This window comes from Miniopterus natalensis, chromosome 11 (assembly GCF_054644295.1).
Source record: "Miniopterus natalensis isolate mMinNat1 chromosome 11, mMinNat1.hap1, whole genome shotgun sequence".
Lineage (NCBI taxonomy): Eukaryota > Metazoa > Chordata > Mammalia > Chiroptera > Miniopteridae > Miniopterus > Miniopterus natalensis.
Window position 1 is genome coordinate 10,177,112 of NC_142091.1, and position 20,661 is coordinate 10,197,772.

Consider the following 20,661-nt stretch of genomic DNA (forward strand, 5'->3'; position numbering starts at 1 on the left):
CACTAGTCTGCCAGGTGGGACAGACTAGATTTCATTCTACAGGCAGTGCTGTGCCACGAAGGATGCGGGTGCTGGCATGGTCCTCCTGGTATGTGAGGGGCAGCCTGGGGACCAACAGCAGAGGCAGGTGGCTGGAAGCAGGGAGAGAGCTGATGGCTTTTGCGCCACCACTTAAGGAGGGTGGGAACCAGCAAGGACAGGAGTGAAAGAATGAAACCCGAGGAGGCAGCAGGGCAGGACCTGGGGCCCAGGCTCAAGTAGGTGGCACAGTGCACCTGAGGTCCCAGACAGCCAGCTCTGTACCTTGGTGACAGGTTTTATGTTTATACAGCCACCAACTAGAAAGAAGGGCAGCCAAGTCCCTCCCATGGTCTCTCTCCCCGTCCTGGGACATCCAGCAAGGCTCAGGGCTCTCCCTGGCCACGATACACTGACACAGGCTCAGAGATGAAGACAAGGGGCCCCGAGGTCCGCATCCATTCTCCCCAGTCTTGTGCCTGGACACAAACAGCTGAAAGAATGGAAAACTATTTTTAAAGAAAAAAGGAAAGGGCAGGGGAGACGTGGACAAGGCCCAAGAAAAGCTATCAGTGCGTGCATGTTAAAAATCTCGAGGCTAGCTCCGAGTTATTAACCAATTTGCCTTCGTTTCTGCCTAGCTGATTGTCCGCATGTAAGATGACTCAGGGCAGATTCTATTACACTGGGAGATTAAGCAAATAAATGCTAGCTTTTGGAAACACATTAAAATGTGGGACTATGAAAATAAAATTATCTAGAAAATTGTATTAGCAATTCATTAGCTGCAATGAGATGTGAGGCAGGCAAGGGGATCCGGCAGCGTCAGAACACTGCTCCCGTCCACGCCGGATAACATGACACATGGGAGACAAAAGCAGCACAGGTATTCGGCTCCGTCACACACTCCTCCCGTTCCCTCAGCAAGTCACTGCACTCCTCTGGGCCAGGGTATGCTCACCCCTGGCCATAGTGCCTGCGGCTGGTGAGAGCACCAAATGAGACACCCATGTGAAAAGCTTTATCGCTATAAAGTGGTAGTGGAGCCAATGCCAGCCCAGACGACACTTTGTCTGAATTAGAAAATCATGCCTCTTGCTCTGGGCAGACACAGATCCTCGCCGGGGTGCACAGCTCCGGCGAGGAAGCGGCCGGATTCCAGCTCCATTCCCTCAGCCGAGCATCCTCGTGCAGTGGCCAACCTGGCTGTGGCTCACGGCAGCCTGCACAATACACAGCCTAAGTCGTTTTATCAACTCTGGGCTGCTTCTTCCAGGAAGCTGACCCTAGAGAAGGCATCTTGGCTGAGCTGCACCATTTAGTACTCAGTGCCAAGAACATCCTCCCGAGCCCTCACGATCACAGCACGTACGGCCTGCGTTGCATTTATTTTTGACATGAGGCTCTGCCTGCTAGGTTGCAAGCCCTAAAGCAGGAACTAGTCTCTCTATCTTTAGAGAGCACAGGGCCTGGCAGAGAGTGGGCACTCAATGCCCGCCAGGTGCATTAAAGAGTAAGGAGCTGTGAGGTGATCACAAAGGGCAGAGGAGGGACCCGGGCAGGGAAGCACATACAGAGAGACAGCCGGCTAGAGCTGGGAAAGCGCAGACCAAACGCAGCCATTACTGAGCGCTTCCAGCAAGACTCTCCTTGGAATAAGTAATGAAAGTGACCCACAGGCAGTGATCTTTGTGGGGTCCCTCATGTCTGTGTGGTAGGCTGGATAGGACTCCCCAGTTCTGGCTCCAAGTCTGAGCTCTGCTGCTCACAAGTGAAGACCCAGACCATAGAAGGATCAGTTTTACCACCTCACACAGTGAAGCAGTTAGGAGACCCTGGTTCCGGCACAGAGGGGCTCCCCCTGGCTTCCTGACCCGGGGCCGGGCGGCCTCCTTTCCTCATCTAGGAAACAATGCTCATGACGAACCTGCCCTTTCCAACACCAACCACACAGAGCTGTTCTGAGGCAACTGACAAACGTTTTTGAGTCTGTAAATCCTATAAATGCGTTGTTTTCTATCAGTCTGTAAACTTCAAGGTAATCGGATGCATAATTTAGCCTTGGCCCAAGGAACTATTTACCAGGTCAAAGAATAGGACTTCCTCTGCTCTTCTGAAGAAACAATGGGGCTTGGACTTAGGCTGGACTCCAAGGCGTCTGCCTGAAGGGCACGAGGAACCGGTGGCAGGTTGGACGGAGTGGTTCTAGGTCACGTGGGCAGGGTCCGTGCAGATACCTGGGGCCCTGTGTGCATCAATTCTATCTCTGGAGATGGAGACCACCCCACCCTCCACTCCCACGGGCAGCACAGCCAGTGTGGGCTGCACGGCATGTGCGGCTCACACGCTCCCAATTTACCATGAGTTTAATTTTAGCAAACTGAGGGAAGCAAGCCAAGGCCAGGGTGGAACAGGAGGCAGGAGGGGTGACATAGACCCAGGGTATTTATTTCATCCAGGTGATGACTGGGTCTGAAATTAGGAAACACAAAACTCCTCATGTTTACACCTGTACCATTTCCATACCAATTAGCTCTTTAATAGAAAGGAAGGAGCAGGATCAGAGGGGCACACAGCTGGAGAAGATGCTCAGGTGCTACACCTTCTTGCGGCAAGGCTCTTATTATCGCCATCGATAAGCAGTTTCTTAATCAAAAGAATAGAGCAATCTAAATATACTCCGGCTTTTTTTGGTAAGCCGGCAGTGACAGCTACGTGTGCGTATGTCAGTGCATGTGCATGTGTCAGTGCATGTGCGTGTCCGTGCACGTGGGCCACGGATGGGCTTCTCACATCCGATTCCTCCCAACAAAGGAAGAGCTGCTTCCTCTGCCACCCAAGGAGCTTCTCCCCAGAGGAAGAAAATATCAAATTTAGGGGTGTGTAAAAACCTTGATTCACACTAGAACCATCTCCCACCCTCCCCTCCACCCCACCCCCAAGTCTTCCTCTGACTCCCAGATCACTCTTTTCTAGGGCACCATCTCCAGCCCTGGGCAGCCCCTGTAACCACACACCAAAACCATCACTGAAACTGCCACCCCAACCTCCCATCATTGTTAAAGACCAGGTCGAGATGCATCATCCACTGTGCGGGAGAAAAGACAGACACAGACAAGCAGCCTGGGGCTGACTCACGCCGAAGGCAGGGAGGCTCTGGCTGCATCTCAAGAGGATGGGGAAGGCTAGAGGTGTGTGTGGGGGAGGAGGGGGGCAGGAAGCAGACAAAAAGGAACCAACACCCAGCCCATGACACTCACCAAGAGCTCTCCCTCTGGTTTTCCTCTTGGGCATACGTTGCAGAACCATCTGGGACAAGCTCCTGAACTTCCTCAGAAAGCTAGCTACATGCACAGTAAGGGCCCAGCCTGCCCAGCCCAGGAAAGTGTCAGCCCACTGGTCCCTGGAGTGACAGCTGCTAGAGTGCGAGACAAGTCCTGCTGTTTCCTTTACTGCCCTCTCCCCCTTTCCCAGGAGGGTAGAGAAGGCTGAGAAAACACCTTGGGAGGCCTGCCTCAACCAAATTAGCTGTAAACCTGTGCATGGATGCTTGTCTCCTGCATACAGTCACTTAGTCACTTACTGCTGGGCACTGCCGGGCACTTTTAAAAAAAATCCTCACCTGGATATATGTTTTAGAGAGAAAGGGAGAGGGAGAGATAAACACCGACCAGTTGCCTCTCATACACACCCTGACCAGGGATCAAACCCACAACCTGGGTATGCGTCCTGACTGGGAATCGAACCCACGACCTTTACGGTGTACGGACAATGTTCCAACCAACTGAGCCACACCGGGCAGGGCTGCTGGGCACCTTTGTTGTTGTTGTTAATCCTTACTCTCACCCGAGAATAGTTCTTCCATTCATTTTTAGAGAGAGTAGAAAGGAGGTGGGGAGGAGGGAGAGAGCCATAGATTGGTTGCCTCCCACACACACCCAGACAGAGCTGGAGATTAAACCTGCAACCCAGGTACATGCCCTTGACTGTGAATCTAGCCCTCGACCCTTCTGTGCTGGAGCCGATGCGCTAACCACTGGACCACATGGGCCAGGGCCTGCTGGGCACTTTTAATCATGTGCTCAGTTACTATTTCCAAACCAAGCCAGGAGCTGAAAACTGAAACATTTAGCCTTCTTGTTGATTCTGGTTTCCTTACCCAACCCTCCCCTTACCCGTCTTTTCTTTCTTTCTTTCTTACCTGCTTAGAATCTTAGAAGGCACCTATACGTGTTTATATAAGCTTCCATTTCACAAGGGAGAGGGGGTGGGAATGTTAGTTTTCTATCCTCGGTCCAGGAAGCAGAGAATTCTTAATGAATAGCCAAAAAGGGGAGGAGCTGGAGCAGCTGATTCAAATTTGTTTTAAAACTAAGCCATGGATGGGTGTGTGATTACATGTCTCAAAGCACACACATGTAGGCACATGTGTACACCCCCCCCCCAGTCTCGTGGGGAATGTGAGCTCATCCTCGGGCAGCAGCTAGCAACGCTGGCTCCCAGAAAACTGTGTATTTGTTTAGCAGTGAGCTGCAGACACAAGTGCATTTCATTACTCGGTACCTCCAGCTACAGTAAACAAATTTGTCAGCTCACTAGCTCATTAAGGTGCACCCCGGACACGGGGGATTTATTGAGACCTGCACAATAAAAGTAACATGAATGGATTTGCTAATTTTGTCAATCACTCCAACAAACAAGCCAGGAGGGGAAGAAACTGGGGGAGGTGGACAAGAAAAGGGGTGGAAAATAAAGGAAAGGAGGTAAAAAGGGCAAGTTGAGTTTAGTTTGCGAGTCAGTAAACGGTAAAGATGGAACCAGGTCTATGCTTTGCTCCCCAGTTCCATCTACTTCCAGCCAGGTCACCTTTTCTAGGGTGCATGATCCCCTGGAGGAAGGTTGCCAAGTGCAAACTCAACTACAAGATGCCAAACCTGGCTCCCTGGCAGGCCCACATGGATGGGACATGCTCCTGGACTCCTCCAGCTCCGCATGGGCGGCGGACTAAGGAATCGAGGATGGAAAGCCACACTAGAGAGCGGCAGGCTCCTCCGCACCAGGGGACACTAGCTGCCCCTCCTGAGACCTCCCATCCCTCAGACCCTCCCAGTCCAGCTCCTGGGCCCTCCCAGACACTCCAGAATGAATCCAAACTTCTACCACAAGAGCAAGGAGAGGAAAAGGGAAAGGAAAGGGAGCCTGTGTGCGTGCGTGTGCTGGAGGGGCTGGGGTGGGAAGTAAATCCCGGGAAGTATGCAGCCCTCTGGTCTGTAACTTTCAAAATGACAGCAGGACTGGGGCAAAGGTCACGGGGTCCAAGGCCTGAAGCACCTCCGCCAGCTGTGGCGGTGCAGCCTGGAGCCGCAGGACGCCCGCCCGTGTAAATCAGCGGTAAGCGGCACCCGCTGAGGGCGAGGACAATGGGCCCGCGCGGGGCTGGGAGGCAGCACAATGGGGCCCGGCCAGTGCGCAGGCCCGGAACAAATGTGCCCTGGCACCACGGGGGGCCCCCATTTGTGAAACTAATTGGCCCACGATTGAAAAATTGGACCAACTTCAACAGGCCTGAGAGGCAAGGGGTGCCCTCAGCCACCCAGCCTGGCCCAGTCCCAGGGGATCTGCAACAGCAGCTTCTCTCAGGTAGTGCCCTGGTGGCGGAGGAGCGGTGCCTTCGAGGTGAAGCCAGTCTGGGAGAAGGTGGCTGGGGTGGGGCTGGTGGGCACCCTGCCGTCTTGGGGGACCCACTTCTCCTCCCAAGATGGAGAAAAGAACTACCTTCCTCAGTTTCTCTACACTGCTTGTTCTGAGGAGTGAAGTTCAAAGGAGACAGACAGGCACCTGTCTACCCTCTGGGTTCCCAAAGCCAAAGGGCTCTGCTTCCCTCATTTAGGGGAGGTGGGTTCCTTTCTCAGTCCTTCCCCCCCTGGCATGTGCTCAGCTCTGCCCACAGCTCTGGTGGGAGGCCTGCAGCTCTCTGCAAGGCTACGTGACAGCCGGACTTAAGGAATTAGGGTCCCTTGGTCTCTGACTCTTCCGGTCCTGGAGGCTTCTGGGCAAAGAACCCCTGAAGTGTGTGGTGGGCAGTCAGGATGGCGTGTGAAAGGCCAAGCCAGGATAACCATCCTGCTGCTGTCCTCTTCCCTGTCTTCTCCTGTGACCTTTCACTACAGGCTCCCAACTAAAGATGGAGCTAAGAGTGGAAAGCACTAGAGTCTTCAGCTGGAGACCTGTCTTCAAGTCCTGGCTCAGTGATTAACTTGCTGTGCACTCTTGGGTAGGTTACTAAACCTCTCTGAGTCTGAGTTTCCTCACTGAAAAAATAAAGGTGGAAGTAAATAGTTTTTTTTTTTTTTAAATATATTTTATTGATTTCAGAGAGAGGAAAGGAGAGAAAGAGATAGAAACACCAATGGTGAGAGTCATTGATCGGCTGCCTCCTGCACGCCCCCTGCTGGGGATCCAGCCCGCATTCCGGGCATGTGCCCTAGACCGGGAACCAAACTCCAGTCGCCTGGATCCTAGGTCTACACTCAACCACTGGGCCACGCCTGGCCGGGCGAAGTAAGTGGTTCTTAAAGGGTTTCCCAGACTCCAGCAATCAATGGTTCTCAGACTACTGAAGAGAGGGCTGGAAGACTGAAAGGTCCTTTCTCCCATTGAGAAGTCTTCCTCAACAGCCTTCCTTTAGTTAAAGAGACTCGAGGCTTTAGTGAGAACCACTGTCTTAGGCTCACAGAGGAACAGTTATAGGCAAGGCAAAGAAAAGATTGAACCTTGGCTGAGCATTTCCTAGGGGCCAGTCGGGTCTATCACTCTGAACCCTTCTCGGCAGCCCTGTGAGACAGAGGTTTTTAGGAAGATGAAGAAAGCAAGACTTGAGAGAACCTGCCATGCCCTTTCTCTCAAGGGACCAGCAGCTACCTGCTAGTGCCTCCAAGAACTGGCCATACACCCAGAAGGGCAATCCTTGAGTTTCTGGGTACCTGCTAACCTCTCTGTACTGGGGCAGGGCCTGGCTGGTGGGGATGGAGAGCAGTGTCTTTCTCTCCCATGTCCCCAACACTGGGGTGGCAGAAAAGACAACCAATGACCTGGCACAGAGGGTGAGCAGACAATCAGACCCTCTGAATCCAGTGGTCTCAGGTCCTCAGCACAGTGCCTGGAGCATAGTAGGCACCTGCATTCTGAGCTGTGGGAGGGCACAGAGGGCCCCCTTGAAGATGAGACCCAACTTCCTTATGTGCACACTAAGTTGCCAGCAGGTCTCTTTCATCTCTGTACTGTGCACAGGCACTTTCTACAGACTCAAAGTCTCCAGTCCCAGGCACCCACAAAATCATCCCGAGGCCCCTAGGGAGGAACTGGGGCCCAGAAGAGGGGTCTTTTAGCGAAAACAATGGAACTGGGGTCTTATTTAAAATTTCCTGTAACCCTCAATGTGTTCCAGAGACTGTGAGGTGAAGGCAGAGAAGGCCACATAGAAGAGAAAGGACAGATAAGGAGAGACAGACAGAGGCAAGACAAAGACCTGGAGAGACAGGATGGGGTGGGGAGGGGGGCAGGATTGGGGGAGACAGAAATTCAAAATAAAATGAAATACTGATTGTTTCAGAGCCATTTAAATACCTGACAAACATTGGGCAATGAAAAGAAAAACTACCCCCTATAAATATAACAAAACCAAACCAAAAAAAGAGAGAAGGGCGTATTCATTTTACTGACATTTTAATGGTTCCTCTCCTTCCCCCCCAGAAGATGATTACGAATTAAGCAGCATTTAAATGCTTTTTACTGTCAACAATTAAAAGCAGGGCTGTGAGCCTGGGAGTGTGGTGGCCATTCATTCCCACGGTAACCAGGCTATCAGAGGCACCGCCAGGCCTTCCTACTGTACCGAGCAATGGCCAGACGGGGAAGAGTGTGTACACCCGTTAATTCTGCAGGATATTCAGAGCAAATTAAAATATAAAAAGCTCTCGCACAAAGGTTGATACCAAGAGTGAGAGCGGGTCAAGCTCCTGGAGTTAATGTCTTAGCAACGGCAGGGTTTAAGCAAAACCTGATCACACCTGTTTATGGAGAGAGAGCAAGAAAGGGGAGGGCAGGAAGGGGGAGGTGGCTTTCCTGAGGACGGATGAAAGAAGAGTTAGAGTCCGGGAGCTCTAGGGTAGACCCCAGACCTCGAAACTGGCCAGGGAGGAAGGGGACACACCAGCTGCGCGCAATCCCGGGCTTCAACTGTGGGCACTAGTCCACCCACATCCACCCACGTCCACCCCGCCCGTACCTACTCCACGGCCTTCCCTGTTAGACCACAGGCAGTAACCAGGCGACCTTAATGTCACTCTGCTCAGAGGAGAGGATTTCATTGTAGGGTGCACCAAAGGGACAAATTTCATTTTTCAGAAATCCAGTGTCTTTTTTCACTGTCCACACTCACGACCAGCTCAGGCCCAACCCCTGCCCACTCAGCCTGATACCACCAACCCGCACGTCTTTCTCAAAGGCTAACACCCAGCCTGCGCTTCGTCCCGGTAAATTTTATTGCTAGGACTTTCTTTTAGCCAACTTAATATGGATGCTAAGAACCCAAATCATCACAGGTACCTTTTAGAACAATGGAATAACGAAATCTCACCCCCAGGATAAAGGGGAGCAAAGAGAGGGACTCAAAAGGAAATGGAGAGGAGGGGGGTGCATATGGGATGTATGTAGCCACCAATTTCCTTCCCAGTTCTTCAGGGGGGAAGGTGGAAAGCAACAGAAGCTCGATGGCAGCCAGGTGGAGAGGGAGAGGCTGGGTTTAGAAGCAGCGGGTACATTTCTGTACCGTAAAGTTTAATATGCAGGAGGGACGACAGAGAAATAAAAGAGACACGTCCCCTTTAAAAGGAAATATAATTTACAGTGTGCAGCCAGGCGGCCCATAGTTTCAATCTCGTTTACTATAGAGAAAACTCTGCTAGCTGTTCTCTATCCCACAAATCCGATTTAATCAGACAAGCCAGCCAGCGTGGCTTGGAGTAAAAACGGATAATTAGTAAACAGAGAGCTACTCCAGTGCTTCATTGGCATTCGAGTTGGGCTACTGTGTCGCATTTAAAATGCAGTCTGATGAAGTTTACAAAATCAAACCATTTGTTACTCCTATTGAAGAGGCTTCAGGCCACTTGCAATTAAATTGGAATTAGTGCTCAGAATGAGACACAGCAAATTCATACTAAAAAGGGATCTGACTTTGAGACATTCGACTTCACTTCAACAGTTTTCTGTGCGAGCGTGTGGGTGGGTGTTACTCAAAGACTCCTCGCTCACCCCGACTCTGCAGGGCTCCCCGACTTGGTGAGCTTGGCCCCCGCAACCCTCCACTCTGGCTGTGGGGGATGAGGCACCGGGGGAGGGGAGGGACAGCTGACAGGGGAGCCGGGCCCTGCATTCACACCAGGAAGACACTGTACTGGGGAGAATGTGTCCACAAAGGACCATATGGCTCCCTTCTGCATTGAGCCTTTGGACAAGGGGGTGGAAGAGGGGCGGAGAAGCTGCCAGAAGGCACACTTCCAGGGGGCACCGGCCCCGCCCACCTCAGACAGCAGGCTGGCGGCCAGGGGAGAATGGGAGCATCGGTCCGCTGGCTGGGTCCCGGTGATGCTCCTGCCTTCCCTCCCTCAAGGCCTGGGCACAGGGAGGGGCTCTGTCCCACGTCCTACCCCTCAGCACACTCCTGGCCCTGCGCACTGCCCGCCTAGCAGCAAAGGCGGCAGGCTTTGCCTTGCAGGACTGATTAACCTAGAGTCCACACAACCTCCAACCTGTTCGGGGTTAGAATTCACAATGCTGGTGAACTTGAAGGGGAAAAATTACAGCTTTATTTTCACCAACCTCTGTCTAAGATTTAGCAGTTTCTTCAACAGGGAATGAAAGCAACCTGTACTGTGACCTGGTCATCGATATTTTCATACTGCATTGGAAATGTTGCAATTATCTCAAAATATTTATGCAAACCATAGATATTCGAGGAGCTTGTTAACAGGATAACAGAGAACCATATACATACTTATTATAGATAGTTTGTTTTTTTTAACCCTCACCCGAGGATATTTTTTCCACTGATTTTCAGAGGGAGGGGAGGGAGAAAGAGAGAAACATTAATGTGGTTGCCTCCTGCACGTGCCCCAACCAGGGCCGGGGTCAAACCTGTTACCCAGGTACCGTGCCCTTGACGGGGAATCAAACCTGAGACCCTTTGGTGCACAGGCCTACGCTCTAACCACTGAGCCATGCCAGCCAGGGCTATTACAAATCATTTTAAAAAAAATATTTTGGTATCTGTATTTAAACTCTCTATTTATAATCACATGTACTTTATATATTCAGAGAAATTACTCTGAGGAGGAGCTCATAGGTTCCACCAGACTTCTCCAGGGGCCTCATGACACAACATGTTATAAATCCCTGGTCTAGGGGGCTGAGGAGAGAGAGAAGGGGGTGCTACTGTTTAATGGGTACAAAGTTAGGGAAGATAAAATTGTTCTGTGAATAGGTGGTGGTGACAATGATGTGACTGTACTTAATGCCACAGAACTATACTCTTAAAAATGGTTAAAATGATAAATTCTATGTTATATATATTTTACCAAATTAGAAAGAAAAATCCCTTTGTCTGGACTGGTCAAAAGTTACTTGTACATCTCCAACCCCTCTACTGCCCAAAAGTATGTAGACTAAAATCTCATTTTATTCCTTCTCAACTTTTCCACCTGCGGTGGAGCAGAACTGAAGGCTCAGGCTCCTAGGAAGCAGGGCTCTCCTTCGTGGGTCCTGGGAAGGACGCTGCAGGAGGTCCAGGCTCGTCTCAGGCCTGACACTGACTACCTTGAGCCAGTCACTTGGAGTTCAGCGGTTGTGGTCTCCTCCCCGTCAGAATGGAAGCCGCCCGAGAGCAGGGGCCTCATTTCTCTTACACACCTCTGTATCTCGTGGACCTGACAGGTGTTTGATGAATACTTACTGGGTGGAGGGAAGCTTAAACGAGCACATGAAGGACTAAACAAAGGAACTTTCTCTCTCTAGACCTCAGTCTCGCCTGTGACATGAAGAGGCGAGTCTCTGTGATCCTTTAAAGCTCCTACAGCCCTCAGAAGGAGACAGTGGGTGGGTGTACACACAGGCAGGGGACAGGCCGCCTGAGAAATACTAAGGGTGGCGGGCCACAGTCCTCGGGCCCCAGGACTTTGCTGTGGACCTCAGGAGTGACCCTGCACTGGCTCACCAGGCCTCCTGCCCCGCCACCCGGAGGGGATATGCTGGCGGTGATGGTGGTAAGGGGGACGGCAGTGAATGCAGACCTGCTGAACAGCAGCAAGGAGAGGCAGCCACGGAGACCTGAGGAGGCTTCTACGTAGGGGCAGGCGGCAAGCAGTGACTTCTAACACCTGGAAGGAGGAAACCTGCTACTCGAGGAGGGTGCAAGAGGGAGGAATTGGATGAAAGAAAAATAAAACCAGCACTTTGTCTACCAGCCTTTCCCACCTCCCCCAATCTGAAACGACCCTCCTTGCAAGCGGGCTGCATTCCGGGCTCACCGACTCTGTGCCAGGGGAAGGCGGTGGCGCATCCGACAGGTGTGTGCCTGGGCCGAAAGGCCGCGTCAGGCGGGCGCGTGCCCCTCCCCTCCCACCCCCTCACACACACACACACACACGTGTGCACATGCACACACAGGTGCGCACACCCTTTACACTGAAAGAAACTCCGGGGAGAAACCCCAACCTCAGGCTCTGAAGAGGAAATGCAAAGCTAAATGTCACTTGGTGGTTTGGGTTCTTCTTTCCTCCCATGTGGGTTTGGTTTCCTAGGTACCTCCCCTTTCAGTTCCTCCTCTGAAGTTTCTGGGCCACTTCCTGACGGGACTGGAGCCAAGGCTGGTCCCAGAGCAGATAGGAAACCTTACGGCTCACCCTCTCGTGCCACATCCAGGCGCCCAGCACCCCAGCCACAAACAGCAGCCAGAGGAGACATCTCTGTCCTCTCCACCCAAAGCTAGCATCGCTCGATTGCAGAATCTTCTGGTCCTGTTCTTCCTCTTCCAGTTACCTTCATTTCTCTCTCTGGGTGGCAGTACTTTCGGTTCCCTTGGACATAGTATTGGCGTCATAGCACCACTCACTCGCTCACTCATGCACTGAGCGTTTCTTGAATTCCAATTCTGCACAGGCGTCAAATGCCAAAGTTATGATCTAAGAAGACACTTCTTTCCCCCAAGAAGCTTACAGTCTAAAAAGTACGGAGCAAAATGCCAGGACTTCGAAGTCATGCAAAACCTGGGTTCAAATCCTGGCTCTGCCATTTATTTACTGGCTATATAACTACATGCAAATTTCCTTCTGCCCCTGGTTTCTTCCTCTGTATTAGCCATAATATCCATGAAGCAAGGTTGCTGGGAGGACTGGAGATAATACATGAAGTGTCTACCACAGTGCCAGATGGTAGGGAATAGAGAAATGGCAGCCATTAGAACAGCCATTCCCAACCTTTGTCATCTCATGGCACATAAACTAATTACTAAAATTCTGCAGCACACCAAAAAACTTGTTATATTTTTTGCAGATCTGACAAAAAACATAGGTGTAATTCTGACTCATTCACACCGGACGGCTACTGCGGTGCTGGCTGTTGTCATTTTTTAACTTGACAGTCTAAGGGAAAAGAGGTCAGTGCCCCGGACTAAACAGTCAGGTACTGCATGTTTTCCAAGTTCTTGTGGCACAGTAGCTGAGATCGCTGATTCGGGGGACTGGGTCAGCCGCGGGGGCAGGCGTGTAAATACGTGGACTGCGGTATTTTAGCTTAGGCCCCACTGCAGGCGGTGCTTACGGAGAACACTCGGGCCTTTCACCACCTGTAAGAGCAGACCTCTAAAGTGCTAAATTCACACCTGCTTCCCACCCTTCAAGCTCTCCCATCCCGTGAGTCGCATGAGAACCGTTCTTGGATTTCCAAGCATCCCCAGCGGGCCTTCCTTTCCTTCCTTCTTTCTCTGTTCAGTCCGTACTCAAGGCCCGTGTTTCAACTACTAGCCGCCTCCTGCGGGGTCCTGAACCTTCTTTCCCATTCTTCTCCCAATGCACCCCCCCTGCCGAACCGACCCTGGGTCCGTGTGACCCGTCGCCTTCGCCTGGAGCCGCCCACGCCTGCAGCCTCTGGTCCCAAGCACAGGCCCCCCCTCCACCCGCCACGGCCTCTTTCCTGCCGCTTCGTCCCACCAAGACCACAGCTATTTGCTCCGATAACCGACGGCACCCGTGTCACTAAATCCAATGGGCGTTTCCAGTGTTCCTCTTAGGGGACTTCGCAAACAGCACTAGACCGATGGCAGCTTTTTCCTGTCTGCAGCCTCTCCGTCCAGCTTCAGCGACCCCGCGCTCTGGTCTCCTTACTTCCTCCAGCGACTCCATCTCCCCTGCGGGCTGTGGATGATCTGGAGGGGCAGAACATGTCGGGGTTCCTCTGAACTGTTCTAAGCTCTCTTCCCCTTCTACACCCTCCTGTTTTGTAAACTTGCCCACTTTCAGGGCTTCAAGGATCATTTGTATGTTGACGACTCCAAAATACATATTCAGCAAGTCTCTCTCTTCTGAATTCCAGACATAACTGTACATCCAAATGCCTCCTGGATCCCTCCTCGGAGGCATCACACACACCTCACTAGTGTAACAGCAAAACTGCTCATTGTCTTAGCAGCAGCAATGGAAAAGCTCTGCCTTTCCCCTTGTTTCCCACTTGGAAGAGCTCCACCATCACCCAAACGCCCAAGCCAGGAAAGGGGCCATCACCCTTGTTCCTTTCTCTCTCACTTCCCACGACAGGTCGATCACCAAATTTCTTCAGCCTCATAAATACCTTGATTGCTTCCCACTGCTTGTCCATCCCCACTGCAACTGCACAGCTTCAAGCTCCCACCTTTCCCTACCTGGGCCATGGCAATACTGCCCTAACTAATCTCCCTGCCTTCCGTTTAAACCCCTCCAGTCTATTCACAACCACAGAGTCAAAGTCGTTTTTCTAAAATATAATCTGAATTCACTCCCCTAAGACTTTTTACGGCTCCTCATTGCCCTCAGGAAAAAGACAGAACTAGTTAGAGTGGTTGTCAGGGGCCTTTCTCAGTAATGCCATTTGCCTCTCCAATCCCAGGTCTTGGCCCCTCCCCCACTCCCATTTTCAGTGCCATGAACTTAGCTGATTCTTTCCCAACTCCAAATGTTTACCAATGCTCACCTCAGCCCGCATCTTCCCTTTATTCCCCATGACCCCACCTTCTTTACTTAATAACTTTTTCTCATCCTTCAGATGACAACTTAGATGACGCCACCTCCAGGAAGGCCTCCCAATTCCCCACCCAAGGTGGAGGCCTTCATGCGTTCTCTTATAACATCTCACAGCTCAAACATAACAAGATCTATCCTGCATATGACTTCTTCACTTACTCGTGTGTCTCCCTCCGGCATAAGCCCCATGAGGAGAGGGGTTCTGTTTAGCTCAGCACTGTATTCCCAGAGTCTAATGTGCTACTAGGTACATAACGGGTATTCAATAAATATTTCCTGAGTGGATAAATAAATAAATACATAAAATTTAACCTATTAATACCTCTGTGGCAAGTTATACTTCTAGAGCCCAAGACACTACCAACTCCAAGTAAACATACCTCTTTGCCCTCTCCAGCCCCCCCCCACCACCAGGGCCTGTATGTTCCCATATCTTTAACACCCATGACCATTAGGTATGTACTCGTATCCACGTGCTTTAGAACCAGGGCCTGGCTCTCCTGAGCTCAGTTTCTCCTCCCGACCTGGAAGTACTCATTCATGTGTGTATTCATGTGTGCAGAACTACCCAGATATGTCTTCATGATGGAGAGTAACCCACATCAATGGGAGAGCTTCAGAATGCGGTCACCAAACCTTACTCCACTGCCGGGCTGTGAGCAAGCACCTACAGTCTGGGACCTGAAGTCAAACCTGGCCACTGGCAGAGCAGGGACCCAAGGCTGCAGGTGCCTCTGGGGCACACTTCCTACCCTTTTCTCTTCCAAGACCGTAGCAGGCCCCCGGCATTCCTGTAGTGCCTACTTTGGGATGACCACAGGCACAGAGGCTGGCCCCAGCGCCAGAACCCTCTATTCCTGGGGAACGGGCTCTCTAAAATCACACTCTTGGTGGGTGTTCAGCCCTTTTCAGATCATGATTATGTGTAATATACTATTCTGAGATTCGATTTCTACAGCAGATAGAAAACCCCTAAAACAGAGCTGCTAATGGAAATGCCAAAAGCTGTGTCACTAACATGCACATAAATTGTGTCCTCCAATACCATCCTGCTAGGGAAATAAAGATTGATTTTTCTTAAGGAGTTGAACAGGCTTTTGTAAGATTTGGGTCTGGTGTTGTTCTCAGCCCCGGCCAAATACCCCACCCAGTTCTTGTGGCTCTAGGGATGCACTGTCAGGGATGACCACAGTGCCAAGTGTCCTTGTAGGCAAATGTGACAAGACAGGCAGCCCCAGATGCACAGCTCTCAGGCAAAGGCGCCCTGTCCCTGCCCATAGCCATGGAGGTCCCCTCCTTTGTCCACACACCACGCTCGTTCCTACTTCCCGAGTCCCCACCTCCCAAGGGCAAAGATGGTGTTTATTCAACCATCTGTATATGCCTCCTCCCTAACTACTTTTTAGGGGGGAGCCGTGATGTTTCGAGGCTAGTACAGGGGCCACCGAGAATTAGAAACACTGGTGGTACTCCCTGTTCATTCTGGTTGGAGCAGTTGTGGATATTTTGTAGAGTGACTGCGGGATTTTGGCAGAAGTCAAGAAAGAAGTGAGGAACCTTCAAAATGTTCCTGTTTGAGCCCAGATGGAAGCACTGTGGAGTTTCTGAAGCCTCTGGAATCAGTGTCAAACAAAGGTAAGCAAAAAAGACCCCGTCCTTCAAAAGACGCCTCCATCAGAATGGTGGCCACCACCCCTCCCCCCCCTCCGATGCTGCACCAGCGTTTTCCGTAGGGGACATCCGCTGCAACCCTGCACGGACAGCTTGTGCTCACGGACACTTTTCACAAATGAGTCCACTCTTAGTACCAATTTCTTATTCCTCCCCGGCTCCTCCACCCTCCAAACACTTCCCGAGCCATACACTCAGCCCCTCGCCCTCCCTCTCTCCCTCCTGTGTCACTCACTGCAGCTATTTGTCTGACACCATGCCTGTTGAGAGAAGACTGTGGTTTCCTACTAGTAACAGCTCAGCCAGAGAATGCTGAAGGCCACCTCTTCACCTGAGGGGCCTGGAGAACAGAGCACACAAGAAACGGCCTTGGATACGCCTGGAAAGGACAATCCGCAAAGCTCCCAACTGGGACACTAGCAGCCTTTGAGCCTTGGATCTTCCGAAATGCAGTGAGGGTGCCACAGTCCTTTGTTTAGTATGCACTTAATTTTGGAGAAATCAACTTATTTACTCTCTGAACAGGCAGGATCTGGCATGATTCCTCTAAAGAAGCCCATTCTCCAAAGTATCAAGCCCCCAAGGATGGATCTGCAGTCATATCCACAGTCATATGCAGTCTGCACAGAAAGGACAGGGTGTTCATATAAATTAACATCTTCACAGAAAGAAAACTGTCTCCAGGGAGGGTCTGTTTGCTTTCTTATTTACTCAGTGAGTCTGATGGATCCTGTGAAGGAAAAGGAAACCATGTAGCATTTGGGCAGAGACTACTTGGCAGGAGAGAGGCCTGATTCTTCTGCCACATGGGGCCTCTGTGCACAGAGAGCATGGTGATGACTATATACGTATATATATCCTGCGTCCTGGGTATGCCTGCAAACCCGCAACCGGGGACACTGGGCAGCACTGGCCTAGGAAATGTTTATGAGAAAGCCCTGCACCCCAAACTGTCTAAGTGAAGGTGATGGAAGATGTCCCGACCCCATCTCATTCCTTATAACTGTCCCCAGGTGGGAATCATGCGAGGAATAGCTGGATTCTTCGCTGATATAGTTATGTACTAATTAATTATTAGTTTAATTAATAAATGGGTTGCCCGGCCAGGCATGGCTCAGCAGTTGAGTGTTTGATCAGGGTTTGATTCCCGGTCAGGGCACATCCCGGGTTGTGGGATCAATCCCCAGTAGTGGGGAGTGCAGGAGGCAGCTGATCAATGACTCACTCATCATTGATGTTTCCATCTCTCTCTCTCCTTCTCCTTTCCTCTCTCTGAAATCAATAAAGATATATTAACAAGTAAGTAAATAAATAAATGGGTAGTTACCACAAGGCAATAAAAAATTAAAATGCTGCTAGAGCTATCCTCTCATTTTTATTTCCTAGGCACCTTTACCAGCCAGCCACTGTGCTGCATGGGGACTGGGGATACACTGATGAGTCAGAGAGATAGTCCCTGACCTCAGAGCTTCCCGTCCACCGAAGGAAACAAACGACTCTTGTAAGAATCTCAAGGCTGGAAGCTAAAGCAGAAGGGATCAGGTCCCTCATAGTATGAACTTTCATATACTCTCCGGAAGAATCAGAGGCTATAAAATGACATGTTTACACACACACACACACGCATGCATGCACACACGCACACCATCCGGTTCCAATACACACAGCAGAGATATGAATGGCTGCTATTCAGGGCCAGGGCCTGGGCTATGTCATCATGGAACGGCAGGAAAGCAGTTGCTCCAGCCTCCTTGGACTGGAAGTCCGCTTCTGTCCAAGCTGATTTATTCCAGGACCATCTGGGCACAGAGGACAATGCTCTCCTATCTGAATGACCGGCCGTATTAGTCACACCCTCTTAACTCGACCCCTTCGTCCCCTAATCGTCACACTTTCCTTCATTCCCTTTGACGGAGGCCATGGACTGGCTCTCTTTTCTCACCTCTCCCTAGGCTGGAGAAGTTCGCCTGGGACAAAGAGCTCTGCCCTCATGCCTGTGGTCCAGCAGTCAAACTGGGACAGGCTGCATGAAAGGGACTTGCAGCCCCCAACCCTCCCCCCCCACCACCCTCGCTCTCCTGGCTCTGGCTGCCCTGGTTGCCCTGGTTGGACATGGGGATAAACTCCCCTGACAATGCTCACCCCAGGCTTCCCAGGGCTTCCAGGCCCCAAGCGAGGGACTCGAGAGTTAGCTCAAGGCAGTTCATGTCCTAAGAGCTCTCCTTGAACTGGCCACACTCTACTCTGAGAAGCCACACACTCGCTGGCACCTCTGCATTCAGCTCCACAGTACCACCGCATCCCTACTCACACCTGCCTTAAACTGTCCTCTCGCTGTTTAACACAGGGAGCCTCACATCTATGCTACCTTTGAGCTACAGTTCCTCCAGAGCAGGGAAGAAGAATTAATTTCCACTTTTATCTCCCTCCCGGCCTAGCATATACCTAGGCCCAGTGTCACAATTTGATTTTGCAGTAGGAATGATGACCCAACACAGAAATCTGGACTCTCTGGCTGAAATAAAGACTAAGATCCTGCGTCATCCCACCCCCAGCCCCCTACCCAAAGCAACGGCCGGGCTTTCTCGGGGCTGGGAAGGAGCAGCACCCACCCACTCAGACCCCACGTCCAGCATCAGGCACCTGCTCAGGAAATTCCTCTGTATAATTTCACTTGGATGCTACAAGTGAAACATGCTGCTTATGTTTGTGACCTGTTTTGCTGTTGCTTTGTTTTTAGTACTTAACTACAAAGAGTGAAGAAAAAAGAGAATTCTGATTCATGGGGATGTACCAATCTTCAACCCTTTCTTCCCCACCGGGGCTCCCAAGAGATGCACCCCTGTTGTCTCCACCATTCAAATGAGGTGGGTCTCAGTGCATCTGCGACTCTGCCCCAACCTACTGCGGGCACCCGCGCACATGCACACACACACACACGTACACACACACACACACGCATGCGCGCGGCTTTCGCTTTATGTCTCGCCTCGTGCCAAGGCAGAATTGATGGTGATGAGCGAAGGAGATGGGAAAAAACTCAAGCGGACGATTAGCTGGGTTAGGTTTATGGCAACAGGCAGCAATCTCATTCATTTCATGTTTTGCAGAATATAAAAGCGCTACAACATTTTAATTTTAAATTCTTATCATTGAATTTACTGCTTTTCTCTCGCAATGATTTGTGTTGCTTTTTAATTTTTACAGTCTCTACAGAAGCCAGATGCTACTGCCTAAGGACAAAATAATAAAAGCCTACTGCAGTCATGAGTTACAGAACAAAAAGAAACAGGCAGCTGACAGAAGTTAATATCTCAATTTAACAGTGCTGCTTTGCTAATGATCCTTTGATATGTGTTTATTTAGAAAGGTCTGATCTTGACCTTGAAGGCAAACTCAACCACAAAGTCTTTATGAGAAGAGAAAAAGACTTTATTTATAGATTGGCTTTATGTCAATCACTCTGGCAGCTGGTCCCAAAATGCCAGGCCCCTGGAGGAGGGCACAGAGAGAGGGTGGGGTGCATGTCCCAAATGAAGCCTTCGTATAGGGATTGGTGTGCAAGAGAGAAGGTGGAAGAAGGGGTTTTAGGGAAAGTGGAGTCCAAGTGGACAGGGCCCAGAGGCCTTGTTCTCTGCTTCCTTTGAATCAGAGAACTTATACTCCCTCCAGAAAACAGGAGAGAACCAGCGTGATTAACCTGAGGAAAGAGACACACATGCAAAGGGCTGGTGTGTGAGGCAACGGGACCAGAATGAAGTCTCACCCACGTGTGTCTTCCAGGAGGGTTCTTCTCTAAGAACTTTCCAGAACTGCATGGATGACTGACCACCTAGTCCCCCAGAAGCAGGAAGTAGACCTGTGATCCCTGAGATGCCACCAGTTCTGAGACTGTTCCTTCTGCCTGTCAGCTTCGCCTCTCCCATCCCAGGCCATGGCCCTGCTCTAAGGAGGTCCCTGGGGTTTGAGACAGCCCAGAGCTGGGCCATCAGAGCACCTCCTCGCCCACCTGTCTGTGGGCATCTCTGCAGCAGGCCACACCATCAGGTTCTTCCAGAAAGAAGCCCTCTGCACCCCCCCATCTCTGCTGAACAGGGCCTTTTGCCCCCACAGTGTCTAACCTCTATGCTCCCACCTCCATCTGTCCCAGGTGAACTCTACTCTCATGGTCTCACTTTATGTCTCGCCTCGTGCCAAGACAGAATTGATGGTGACCACTCTAAGGCTAACACCACACCTCCAACCCAGACTGCTCTTCTGAGCCCCAAACCCATAAACCCAGGTGCCCCTGGATGTTCCACAGGCACCTTAAACTCAACGTGTCCAAACCCGAAACCACATCTTCCGCTCCCAGACCTGCTCCCATTCCCAGATCTTTGTCTCGGTTATTAACATGAACATCCACTCTGTCACCCAAGCTAGGTGCCTGGTGTCATCCCAGAGGCCCCGTCTCCTCCACACACCCTAACCTGGCTAATTTTTTATTGTCTAAATACTTTCCATACTTGTCCCTTCTTCCTCATTCCAGAAAGGCACTGCCTTGTCTAGGCCACCAGCATCCCTCACTAGGGTTCCTGCGAGAGGCGCCTGCACACAGCTTACCTCCCTCCAGCACAACCACCAGAGTGGCCTGTCGGAAACT

At 51.1% G+C, this 20,661-nt stretch overlaps 1 protein-coding gene across 2 annotated transcripts in view; it reads right to left on the bottom strand.

The window, feature by feature from the left end:
* Positions 1-20,661, bottom strand: part of ZBTB16 (zinc finger and BTB domain containing 16) — a 174,919-nt gene that overhangs the window by 10,524 nt on the left and 143,734 nt on the right. The gene's annotated exons all lie outside the window — the stretch shown is intronic.